Below are 12,961 nucleotides of genomic sequence, written 5' to 3' on the forward strand. Positions count from 1 at the left end.
TGTCAGGGTGGCCGAGTGGTTTCAGGTGCCAAACTCAAAGACTGTAACCCTTACCTTACCAAAGGTTGGTGTATTCTGGGACGTGGGTGCCAAGCCCACTTCTAGCGGCGTGGTTTCCAATCCCACTTCTGACATTTACTTTTTATCCACACAAATGCGGCCAGCGTGCAAAAAGCATGCTCAACTGGCCTTCAATTTTCAAGTGGTGACATCAAACTCTTCGATGGTATTGCCATTTGCCAACAAACTAAAGGCACCGCTCACAGTCCAACTACTTTTCCACACCAAAATGGCCCCATTTGTGAAACAGGTGCCCATGCTTGTGCTGACAGAATGCAAGGAAAATTGTGGCAGCGGTGGGATTTGAACCCACGCCTCCGAAGAGACTGGAACCTGGATCCAGCGCCTTAGACCGCTCGGCCACGCTACCACTGGAAGCAGCTTCTGTTCTGGAACGAGTGACCGTTGAGTGAAATGTGATTTGCCATGCGGAAAATAATAATTAAGGCAATTAAAGTGGTAGGCAGTAAACTCTCGAGAAACGATTTTGCAACATACCGGTCACAGGAACCTACGTATCCACAGGGCAACAACAGAAATTAGGTGCATGTTGGGACAAACCAGTTACAACATTCATTCAATATTTATTCCTATATCAACATCACTGACAAAAACAGATTATCTGGTCATGAACACATTGCTGTTTGTGGGATCGTGCTGTGTGCATACTGGCTGCGCCATTTCCCACATTACAACAGTGACTCACTTTAAAAATACTTCATTGGCTGTAAAGCGTTTTGGGACATGAAAGGCGCCAACACACTGCAGAAAATTTTACCCGATAGCTGGCAAAATGCGAGCTGTTGTGAGAAATACGTGTGTTGGTTGCATTGCAGGCATGATAAACTTAATGACTGGCGCTGCCTGTTAAGTGATGTCGTAACAATGTACGTGTTGTGTGATTGCACAGGAGGAAGGATTGTGATGCAACTCAGTAAATGTGCAGAATTGGAGCACGCTTTTCTGCAATTGCAGTCGGTTCATTGTCAGGGTGGCCGAGTGGTTTAAGGTGCCAAACTCAAAGACTGTAACCCTTACCTTACCAAAGGTTGGTGTATTCTGGGACGTGGGTGCCAAGCCCACTTCGAGCGGCGTGGTTTCCAATCCCACTTCTGACATTTACTTTTTATCCACACAAATGCGGCCAGCGTGCAAAAAGCATGCTCAACTGGCCTTCAATTTTCAAGTGGTGACATCAAACTCTTCGATGGTATTGCCATTTGCCAACAAACTAAAGGCACCGCTCACAGTCCAACTACTTTTCCACACCAAAATGGCCCCATTGTGAAACAAGTGCCCATGCTTGTGCTGACAGAATGCAAGTGTTACGCAGGGAAAATTCTGGCAGCGGTGGGATTTGAACCCACGCCTCCGAAGAGACTGGAACCTGGATCCAGCGCCCTAGACCGCTCGGCCACGCTACCACTGGAAGCAGCTTCTGTTCTGGAACGAGTGACCGTTGAGTGAAATGTGACTTTGCCATGCGGAAAATAATAATTAAGGCAATTAAAGTGGTAGACAGTAAACTCTCGAGAAACGATTTTGCAACATACCGGTCACAGGAACCTACGTATCCACAGGGCAACAACAGAAATTAGGTGCATGTTGGGACAAACCAGTTACAACATTCATTCAATATTTAATCCTATATCAACATCACTGACAAAAACAGATTATCTGGTCATGAACACATTGCTGTTTGTGGGATCGTGCTGTGTGCATACTGGCTGCGCCATTTCCCACATTACAACAGTGACTCACTTTAAAAATACTTCATTGGCTGTAAAGCGTTTTGGGACATGAAAGGCGCCAACACACTGCAGAAAATTTTACCCGATAGCTGGCAAAATGCGAGCTGTTGTGAGAAATACGTGTGTTGGTTGCATTGCAGGCATGATAAACTTAATGACTGGCGCTGCCTGTTAAGTGATGTCGTAACAATGTACGTGTTGTGTGATTGCACAGGAGGAAGGATTGTGATGCAACTCAGTAAATGTGCAGAATTGGAGCACGCTTTTCTGCAGTTACAGTCGGTTCATTGTCAGGGTGGCCGAGTGGTTTAAGGTGCCAAACTCAAAGACTGTAACCCTTACCTTACCAAAGGTTGGTGTATTCTGGGACGTGGGTGCCAAGCCCACTTCTAGCGGCGTGGTTTCCAATCCCACTTCTGACATTTACTTTTTATCCACACAAATGCGGCCAGCGTGCAAAAAGCATGCTCAACTGGCCTTCAATTTTCAAGTGGTGACATCAAACTCTTCGATGGTATTGCCATTTGCCAACAAACTAAAGGCACCGCTCACAGTCCAACTACTTTTCCACACCAAAATGGCCCCATTGTGAAACAGGTGCCCATGCTTGTGCTGACAGAATGTAAGTGTTACGCAGGGAAAATTCTGGCAGCGGTGGGATTTTAACCCACGCCTCCGAAGAGACTGGAACCTGGATCCAGCGCCCTAGACCGCTCGGCCACGCTACCACTGGAAGCAGCTTCTGTTCTGGAACGAGTGACCGTTGAGTGAAATGTGACTTTGCCATGCGGAAAATAATAATTAAGGCAATTAAAGTGGTAGACAGTAAACTCTCGAGAAACGATTTTGCAACATACCGGTCACAGGAACCTACGTATCCACAGGGCAACAACAGAAATTAGGTGCATGTTGGGACAAACCAGTTACAACATTCATTCAATATTTATTCCTATATCAACATCACTGACAAAAACAGATTATCTGGTCATGAACACATTGCTGTTTGTGGGATCGTGCTGTGTGCATACTGGCTGCGCCATTTCCCACATTACAACAGTGACTCACTTTAAAAATACTTCATTGGCTGTAAAGCGTTTTGGGACATGAAAGGCGCCAACACACTGCAGAAAATTTTACCCGATAGCTGGCAAAATGCGAGCTGTTGTGAGAAATACGTGTGTTGGTTGCATTGCAGGCATGATAAACTTAATGACTGGCGCTGCCTGTTAAGTGATGTCGTAACAATGTACGTGTTGTGTGATTGCACAGGAGGAAGGATTGTGATGCAACTCAGTAAATGTGCAGAATTGGAGCACGCTTTTCTGCAGTTACAGTCGGTTCATTGTCAGGGTGGCCGAGTGGTTTCAGGTGCCAAACTCAAAGACTGTAACCCTTACCTTACCAAAGGTTGGTGTATTCTGGGACGTGGGTGCCAAGCCCACTTCTAGCGGCGTGGTTTCCAATCCCACTTCTGACATTTACTTTTTATCCACAAAAATGCGGCCAGCGTGCAAAAAGCATGCTCAACTGGCCTTCAATTTTCAAGTGGTGACATCAAACTCTTCGATGGTATTGCCATTTGCCAACAAACTAAAGGCACCGCTCACAGTCCAACTACTTTTCCACACCAAAATGGCCCCATTTGTGAAACAGGTGCCCATGCTTGTGCTGACAGAATGCAAGGAAAATTGTGGCAGCGGTGGGATTTGAACCCACGCCTCCGAAGAGACTGGAACCTGGATCCAGCGCCTTAGACCGCTCGGCCACGCTACCACTGGAAGCAGCTTCTGTTCTGGAACGAGTGACCGTTGAGTGAAATGTGATTTGCCATGCGGAAAATAATAATTAAGGCAATTAAAGTGGTAGGCAGTAAACTCTCGAGAAACGATTTTGCAACATACCGGTCACAGGAACCTACGTATCCACAGGGCAACAACAGAAATTAGGTGCATGTTGGGACAAACCAGTTACAACATTCATTCAATATTTATTCCTATATCAACATCACTGACAAAAACAGATTATCTGGTCATGAACACATTGCTGTTTGTGGGATCGTGCTGTGTGCATACTGGCTGCGCCATTTCCCACATTACAACAGTGACTCACTTTAAAAATACTTCATTGGCTGTAAAGCGTTTTGGGACATGAAAGGCGCCAACACACTGCAGAAAATTTTACCCGATAGCTGGCAAAATGCGAGCTGTTGTGAGAAATACGTGTGTTGGTTGCATTGCAGGCATGATAAACTTAATGACTGGCGCTGCCTGTTAAGTGATGTCGTAACAATGTACGTGTTGTGTGATTGCACAGGAGGAAGGATTGTGATGCAACTCAGTAAATGTGCAGAATTGGAGCACGCTTTTCTGCAATTGCAGTCGGTTCATTGTCAGGGTGGCCGAGTGGTTTAAGGTGCCAAACTCAAAGACTGTAACCCTTACCTTACCAAAGGTTGGTGTATTCTGGGACGTGGGTGCCAAGCCCACTTCGAGCGGCGTGGTTTCCAATCCCACTTCTGACATTTACTTTTTATCCACACAAATGCGGCCAGCGTGCAAAAAGCATGCTCAACTGGCCTTCAATTTTCAAGTGGTGACATCAAACTCTTCGATGGTATTGCCATTTGCCAACAAACTAAAGGCACCGCTCACAGTCCAACTACTTTTCCACACCAAAATGGCCCCATTGTGAAACAGGTGCCCATGCTTGTGCTGACAGAATGCAAGTGTTACGCAGGGAAAATTCTGGCAGCGGTGGGATTTGAACCCACGCCTCCGAAGAGACTGGAACCTGGATCCAGCGCCCTAGACCGCTCGGCCACGCTACCACTGGAAGCAGCTTCTGTTCTGGAACGAGTGACCGTTGAGTGAAATGTGACTTTGCCATGCGGAAAATAATAATTAAGGCAATTAAAGTGGTAGACAGTAAACTCTCGAGAAACGATTTTGCAACATACCGGTCACAGGAACCTACGTATCCACAGGGCAACAACAGAAATTAGGTGCATGTTGGGACAAACCAGTTACAACATTCATTCAATATTTATTCCTATATCAACATCACTGACAAAAACAGATTATCTGGTCATGAACACATTGCTGTTTGTGGGATCGTGCTGTGTGCATACTGGCTGCGCCATTTCCCACATTACAACAGTGACTCACTTTAAAAATACTTCATTGGCTGTAAAGCGTTTTGGGACATGAAAGGCGCCAACACACTGCAGAAAATTTTACCCGATAGCTGGCAAAATGCGAGCTGTTGTGAGAAATACGTGTGTTGGTTGCATTGCAGGCATGATAAACTTAATGACTGGCGCTGCCTGTTAAGTGATGTCGTAACAATGTACGTGTTGTGTGATTGCACAGGAGGAAGGATTGTGATGCAACTCAGTAAATGTGCAGAATTGGAGCACGCTTTTCTGCAGTTACAGTCGGTTCATTGTCAGGGTGGCCGAGTGGTTTCAGGTGCCAAACTCAAAGACTGTAACCCTTACCTTACCAAAGGTTGGTGTATTCTGGGACGTGGGTGCCAAGCCCACTTCTAGCGGCGTGGTTTCCAATCCCACTTCTGACATTTACTTTTTATCCACACAAATGCGGCCAGCGTGCAAAAAGCATGCTCAACTGGCCTTCAATTTTCAAGTGGTGACATCAAACTCTTCGATGGTATTGCCATTTGCCAACAAACTAAAGGCACCGCTCACAGTCCAACTACTTTTCCACACCAAAATGGCCCCATTTGTGAAACAGGTGCCCATGCTTGTGCTGACAGAATGCAAGGAAAATTGTGGCAGCGGTGGGATTTGAACCCACGCCTCCGAAGAGACTGGAACCTGGATCCAGCGCCTTAGACCGCTCGGCCACGCTACCACTGGAAGCAGCTTCTGTTCTGGAACGAGTGACCGTTGAGTGAAATGTGATTTGCCATGCGGAAAATAATAATTAAGGCAATTAAAGTGGTAGGCAGTAAACTCTCGAGAAACGATTTTGCAACATACCGGTCACAGGAACCTACGTATCCACAGGGCAACAACAGAAATTAGGTGCATGTTGGGACAAACCAGTTACAACATTCATTCAATATTTATTCCTATATCAACATCACTGACAAAAACAGATTATCTGGTCATGAACACATTGCTGTTTGTGGGATCGTGCTGTGTGCATACTGGCTGCGCCATTTCCCACATTACAACAGTGACTCACTTTAAAAATACTTCATTGGCTGTAAAGCGTTTTGGGACATGAAAGGCGCCAACACACTGCAGAAAATTTTACCCGATAGCTGGCAAAATGCGAGCTGTTGTGAGAAATACGTGTGTTGGTTGCATTGCAGGCATGATAAACTTAATGACTGGCGCTGCCTGTTAAGTGATGTCGTAACAATGTACGTGTTGTGTGATTGCACAGGAGGAAGGATTGTGATGCAACTCAGTAAATGTGCAGAATTGGAGCACGCTTTTCTGCAATTGCAGTCGGTTCATTGTCAGGGTGGCCGAGTGGTTTAAGGTGCCAAACTCAAAGACTGTAACCCTTACCTTACCAAAGGTTGGTGTATTCTGGGACGTGGGTGCCAAGCCCACTTCGAGCGGCGTGGTTTCCAATCCCACTTCTGACATTTACTTTTTATCCACACAAATGCGGCCAGCGTGCAAAAAGCATGCTCAACTGGCCTTCAATTTTCAAGTGGTGACATCAAACTCTTCGATGGTATTGCCATTTGCCAACAAACTAAAGGCACCGCTCACAGTCCAACTACTTTTCCACACCAAAATGGCCCCATTGTGAAACAAGTGCCCATGCTTGTGCTGACAGAATGCAAGTGTTACGCAGGGAAAATTCTGGCAGCGGTGGGATTTGAACCCACGCCTCCGAAGAGACTGGAACCTGGATCCAGCGCCCTAGACCGCTCGGCCACGCTACCACTGGAAGCAGCTTCTGTTCTGGAACGAGTGACCGTTGAGTGAAATGTGACTTTGCCATGCGGAAAATAATAATTAAGGCAATTAAAGTGGTAGACAGTAAACTCTCGAGAAACAATTTTGAAACATACCGGTCACAGGAACCTTCGTATCCACAGGGCAACAACAGAAATTAGGTGCATGTTGGGACAAACCAGTTACAACATTCATTCAATATTTATTCCTATATCAACATCACTGACAAAAACAGATTATCTGGTCATGAACACATTGCTGTTTGTGGGATCGTGCTGTGTGCATACTGGCTGCGCCATTTCCCACATTACAACAGTGACTCACTTTAAAAATACTTCATTGGCTGTAAAGCGTTTTGGGACATGAAAGGCGCCAACACACTGCAGAAAATTTTACCCGATAGCTGGCAAAATGCGAGCTGTTGTGAGAAATACGTGTGTTGGTTGCATTGCAGGCATGATAAACTTAATGACTGGCGCTGCCTGTTAAGTGATGTCGTAACAATGTACGTGTTGTGTGATTGCACAGGAGGAAGGATTGTGATGCAACTCAGTAAATGTGCAGAATTGGAGCACGCTTTTCTGCAGTTACAGTCGGTTCATTGTCAGGGTGGCCGAGTGGTTTCAGGTGCCAAACTCAAAGACTGTAACCCTTACCTTACCAAAGGTTGGTGTATTCTGGGACGTGGGTGCCAAGCCCACTTCTAGCGGCGTGGTTTCCAATCCCACTTCTGACATTTACTTTTTATCCACACAAATGCGGCCAGCGTGCAAAAAGCATGCTCAACTGGCCTTCAATTTTCAAGTGGTGACATCAAACTCTTCGATGGTATTGCCATTTGCCAACAAACTAAAGGCACCGCTCACAGTCCAACTACTTTTCCACACCAAAATGGCCCCATTTGTGAAACAGGTGCCCATGCTTGTGCTGACAGAATGCAAGTGTTACGCAGGGAAAATTGTGGCAGCGGTGGGATTTGAACCCACGCCTCCGAAGAGACTGGAATCTGGATCCAGCGCCTTAGACCGCTCGGCCACGCTACCACTGGAAGCAGCTTCTGTTCTGGAACGAGTGACCGTTGAGTGAAATGTGACTTTGCCATGCGGAAAATAATAATTAAGGCAATTAAAGTGGTAGACAGTAAACTCTCGAGAAACGATTTTGCAACATACCGGTCACAGGAACCTACGTATCCACAGGGCAACAACAGAAATTAGGTGCATGTTGGGACAAACCAGTTACAACATTCATTCAATATTTATTCCTATATCAACATCACTGACAAAAACAGATTATCTGGTCATGAACACATTGCTGTTTGTGGGATCGTGCTGTGTGCATACTGGCTGCGCCATTTCCCACATTACAACAGTGACTCACTTTAAAAATACTTCATTGGCTGTAAAGCGTTTTGGGACATGAAAGGCGCCAACACACTGCAGAAAATTTTACCCGATAGCTGGCAAAATGCGAGCTGTTGTGAGAAATACGTGTGTTGGTTGCATTGCAGGCATGATAAACTTAATGACTGGCGCTGCCTGTTAAGTGATGTCGTAACAATGTACGTGTTGTGTGATTGCACAGGAGGAAGGATTGTGATGCAACTCAGTAAATGTGCAGAATTGGAGCACGCTTTTCTGCAGTTGCAGTCGGTTCATTGTCAGGGTGGCCGAGTGGTTTAAGGTGCCAAACTCAAAGACTGTAACCCTTACCTTACCAAAGGTTGGTGTATTCTGGGACGTGGGTGCCAAGCCCACTTCTAGCGGCGTGGTTTCCAATCCCACTTCTGACATTTACTTTTTATCCACACAAATGCGGCCAGCGTGCAAAAAGCATGCTCAACTGGCCTTCAATTTTCAAGTGGTGACATCAAACTCTTCGATGGTATTGCCATTTGCCAACAAACTAAAGGCACCGCTCACAGTCCAACTACTTTTCCACACCAAAATGGCCCCATTGTGAAACAGGTGCCCATGCTTGTGCTGACAGAATGCAAGTGTTACGCAGGGAAAATTGTGGCAGCGGTGGGATTTGAACCCACGCCTCCGAAGAGACTGGAACCTGGATCCAGCGCCTTAGACCGCTCGGCCACGCTACCACTGGAAGCAGCTTCTGTTCTGGAACGAGTGACCGTTGAGTGAAATGTGACTTTGCCATGCGGAAAATAATAATTAAGGCAATTAAAGTGGTAGACAGTAAACTCTCGAGAAACGATTTTGCAACATACCGGTCACAGGAACCTACGTATCCACAGGGCAACAACAGAAATTAGGTGCATGTTGGGACAAACCAGTTACAACATTCATTCAATATTTAATCCTATATCAACATCACTGACAAAAACAGATTATCTGGTCATGAACACATTGCTGTTTGTGGGATCGTGCTGTGTGCATACTGGCTGCGCCATTTCCCACATTACAACAGTGACTCACTTTAAAAATACTTCATTGGCTGTAAAGCGTTTTGGGACATGAAAGGCGCCAACACACTGCAGAAAATTTTACCCGATCGCTGGCAAAATGCGAGCTGTTGTGAGAAATACGTGTGTTGGTTGCATTGCAGGCATGATAAACTTAATGACTGGCGCTGCCTGTTAAGTGATGTCGTAACAATGTACGTGTTGTGTGATTGCACAGGAGGAAGGATTGTGATGCAACTCAGTAAATGTGCAGAATTGGAGCACGCTTTTCTGCAGTTACAGTCGGTTCATTGTCAGGGTGGCCGAGTGGTTTAAGGTGCCAAACTCAAAGACTGTAACCCTTACCTTACCAAAGGTTGGTGTATTCTGGGACGTGGGTGCCAAGCCCACTTCTAGCGGCGTGGTTTCCAATCCCACTTCTGACATTTACTTTTTATCCACACAAATGCGGCCAGCGTGCAAAAAGCATGCTCAACTGGCCTTCAATTTTCAAGTGGTGACATCAAACTCTTCGATGGTATTGCCATTTGCCAACAAACTAAAGGCACCGCTCACAGTCCAACTACTTTTCCACACCAAAATGGCCCCATTTGTGAAACAGGTGCCCATGCTTGTGCTGACAGAATGCAAGTGTTACGCAGGGAAAATTGTGGCAGCGGTGGGATTTGAACCCACGCCTCCGAAGAGACTGGAATCTGGATCCAGCGCCTTAGACCGCTCGGCCACGCTACCACTGGAAGCAGCTTCTGTTCTGGAACGAGTGACCGTTGAGTGAAATGTGACTTTGCCATGCGGAAAATAATAATTAAGGCAATTAAAGTGGTAGACAGTAAACTCTCGAGAAACGATTTTGCAACATACCGGTCACAGGAACCTACGTATCCACAGGGCAACAACAGAAATTAGGTGCATGTTGGGACAAACCAGTTACAACATTCATTCAATATTTATTCCTATATCAACATCACTGACAAAAACAGATTATCTGGTCATGAACACATTGCTGTTTGTGGGATCGTGCTGTGTGCATACTGGCTGCGCCATTTCCCACATTACAACAGTGACTCACTTTAAAAATACTTCATTGGCTGTAAAGCGTTTTGGGACATGAAAGGCGCCAACACACTGCAGAAAATTTTACCCGATAGCTGGCAAAATGCGAGCTGTTGTGAGAAATACGTGTGTTGGTTGCATTGCAGGCATGATAAACTTAATGACTGGCGCTGCCTGTTAAGTGATGTCGTAACAATGTACGTGTTGTGTGATTGCACAGGAGGAAGGATTGTGATGCAACTCAGTAAATGTGCAGAATTGGAGCACGCTTTTCTGCAGTTGCAGTCGGTTCATTGTCAGGGTGGCCGAGTGGTTTAAGGTGCCAAACTCAAAGACTGTAACCCTTACCTTACCAAAGGTTGGTGTATTCTGGGACGTGGGTGCCAAGCCCACTTCTAGCGGCGTGGTTTCCAATCCCACTTCTGACATTTACTTTTTATCCACACAAATGCGGCCAGCGTGCAAAAAGCATGCTCAACTGGCCTTCAATTTTCAAGTGGTGACATCAAACTCTTCGATGGTATTGCCATTTGCCAACAAACTAAAGGCACCGCTCACAGTCCAACTACTTTTCCACACCAAAATGGCCCCATTGTGAAACAGGTGCCCATGCTTGTGCTGACAGAATGCAAGTGTTACGCAGGGAAAATTCTGGCAGCGGTGGGATTTGAACCCACGCCTCCGAAGAGACTGGAACCTGAATCAAAAGCCTTAGACCGCTCGGCCACGCTACCACTGGAAGCAGCTTCTGTTCTGGAACGAGTGACCGTTGAGTGAAATGTGACTTTGCCATGCGGAAAATAATAATTAAGGCAATTAAAGTGGTAGACAGTAAACTCTCGAGAAACGATTTTGCAACATACCGGTCACAGGAACCTACGTATCCACAGGGCAACAACAGAAATTAGGTGCATGTTGGGACAAACCAGTTACAACATTCATTCAATATTTATTCCTATATCAACATCACTGACAAAAACAGATTATCTGGTTATGAACACATTGCTGTTTGTGGGATCGTGCTGTGTGCATACTGGCTGCGCCATTTCCCACATTACAACAGTGACTCACTTTAAAAATACTTCATTGGCTGTAAAGCGTTTTGGGACATGAAAGGCGCCAACACACTGCAGAAAATTTTACCCGATAGCTGGCAAAATGCGAGCTGTTGTGAGAAATACGTGTGTTGGTTGCATTGCAGGCATGATAAACTTAATGACTGGCGCTGCCTGTTAAGTGATGTCGTAACAATGTACGTGTTGTGTGATTGCACAGGAGGAAGGATTGTGATGCAACTCAGTAAATGTGCAGAATTGGAGCACGCTTTTCTGCAGTTGCAGTCGGTTCATTGTCAGGGTGGCCGAGTGGTTTAAGGTGCCAAACTCAAAGACTGTAACCCTTACCTTACCAAAGGTTGGTGTATTCTGGGACGTGGGTGCCAAGCCCACTTCGAGCGGCGTGGTTTCCAATCCCACTTCTGACATTTACTTTTTATCCACACAAATGCGGCCAGCGTGCAAAAAGCATGCTCAACTGGCCTTCAATTTTCAAGTGGTGACATCAAACTCTTCGATGGTATTGCCATTTGCCAACAAACTAAAGGCACCGCTCACAGTCCAACTACTTTTCCACACCAAAATGGCCCCATTGTGAAACAGGTGCCCATGCTTGTGCTGACAGAATGCAAGTGTTACGCAGGGAAAATTCTGGCAGCGGTGGGATTTGAACCCACGCCTCCAAAGAGACTGGGACCTGGATCCAGCGCCTTAGACCGCTCGGCCACGCTACCACTGGAAGCAGCTTCTGTTCTGGAACGAGTGACCGTTGAGTGAAATGTGACTTTGCCATGCGGAAAATAATAATTAAGGCAATTAAAGTGGTAGACAGTAAACTCTCGAGAAACGATTTTGCAACATACCGGTCACAGGAACCTACGTATCCACAGGGCAACAACAGAAATTAGGTGCATGTTGGGACAAACCAGTTACAACATTCATTCAATATTTAATCCTATATCAACATCACTGACAAAAACAGATTATCTGGTCATGAACACATTGCTGTTTGTGGGATCGTGCTGTGTGCATACTGGCTGCGCCATTTCCCACATTACAACCGTGACTCACTTTAAAAATACTTCATTGGCTGTAAAGCGTTTTGGGACATGAACGGCGCCAACACACTGCAGAAAATTTTACCCGATAGCTGGCAAAATGCGAGCTGTTGTGAGAAATACGTGTGTTGGTTGCATTGCAGGCATGATAAACTTAATGACTGGCGATGCCTGTTAAGTGATGTCGTAACAATGTACGTGTTGTGTGATTGCACAGGAGGAAGGATTGTGATGCAACTCAGTAAATGTGCAGAATTGGAGCACGCTTTTCTGCAGTTACAGTCGGTTCATTGTCAGGGTGGCCGAGTGGTTTAAGGTGCCAAACTCAAAGACTGTAACCCTTACCTTACCAAAGGTTGGTGTATTCTGGGACGTGGGTGCCAAGCCCACTTCTAGCGGCGTGGTTTCCAATCCCACTTCTGACATTTACTTTTTATCCACACAAATGCGGCCAGCGTGCAAAAAGCATGCTCAACTGGCCTTCAATTTTCAAGTGGTGACATCAAACTCTTCGATGGTATTGCCATTTGCCAACAAACTAAAGGCACCGCTCACAGTCCAACTACTTTTCCACACCAAAATGGCCCAATTGTGAAACAGGTGCCCATGCTTGTGCTGACAGA

The 12,961-nt window shown here is 45.9% G+C and overlaps 7 non-coding genes across 7 annotated transcripts; all 7 read right to left on the reverse strand.

Annotated features, from left to right (window-relative positions):
* Positions 1-348: 348 nt before the first annotated feature.
* trnal-cag (transfer RNA leucine (anticodon CAG)) lies at positions 349-430 on the reverse strand. Its single transcript has one exon. It is a non-coding gene; the product is annotated as a tRNA-Leu (tRNA).
* Positions 431-3,502: 3,072 nt separating this feature from the next.
* trnal-cag (transfer RNA leucine (anticodon CAG)) lies at positions 3,503-3,584 on the reverse strand. Its single transcript has one exon. It is a non-coding gene; the product is annotated as a tRNA-Leu (tRNA).
* A 2,017-nt stretch (positions 3,585-5,601) lies between these two features.
* Positions 5,602-5,683, reverse strand: trnal-cag (transfer RNA leucine (anticodon CAG)). Its single transcript has one exon. It is a non-coding gene; the product is annotated as a tRNA-Leu (tRNA).
* Positions 5,684-7,711: 2,028 nt separating this feature from the next.
* trnal-cag (transfer RNA leucine (anticodon CAG)) lies at positions 7,712-7,793 on the reverse strand. The gene has a single exon. It is a non-coding gene; the product is annotated as a tRNA-Leu (tRNA).
* A 973-nt stretch (positions 7,794-8,766) lies between these two features.
* On the reverse strand, positions 8,767-8,848 carry trnal-cag (transfer RNA leucine (anticodon CAG)). The gene has a single exon. It is a non-coding gene; the product is annotated as a tRNA-Leu (tRNA).
* A 974-nt stretch (positions 8,849-9,822) lies between these two features.
* trnal-cag (transfer RNA leucine (anticodon CAG)) lies at positions 9,823-9,904 on the reverse strand. The gene has a single exon. It is a non-coding gene; the product is annotated as a tRNA-Leu (tRNA).
* A 2,028-nt stretch (positions 9,905-11,932) lies between these two features.
* On the reverse strand, positions 11,933-12,014 carry trnal-cag (transfer RNA leucine (anticodon CAG)). The gene has a single exon. It is a non-coding gene; the product is annotated as a tRNA-Leu (tRNA).
* Positions 12,015-12,961: the final 947 nt, after the last annotated feature.

The sequence above is a fragment of the Pristiophorus japonicus genome, chromosome 8, assembly GCF_044704955.1.
Source record: "Pristiophorus japonicus isolate sPriJap1 chromosome 8, sPriJap1.hap1, whole genome shotgun sequence".
Lineage (NCBI taxonomy): Eukaryota > Metazoa > Chordata > Chondrichthyes > Pristiophoridae > Pristiophorus > Pristiophorus japonicus.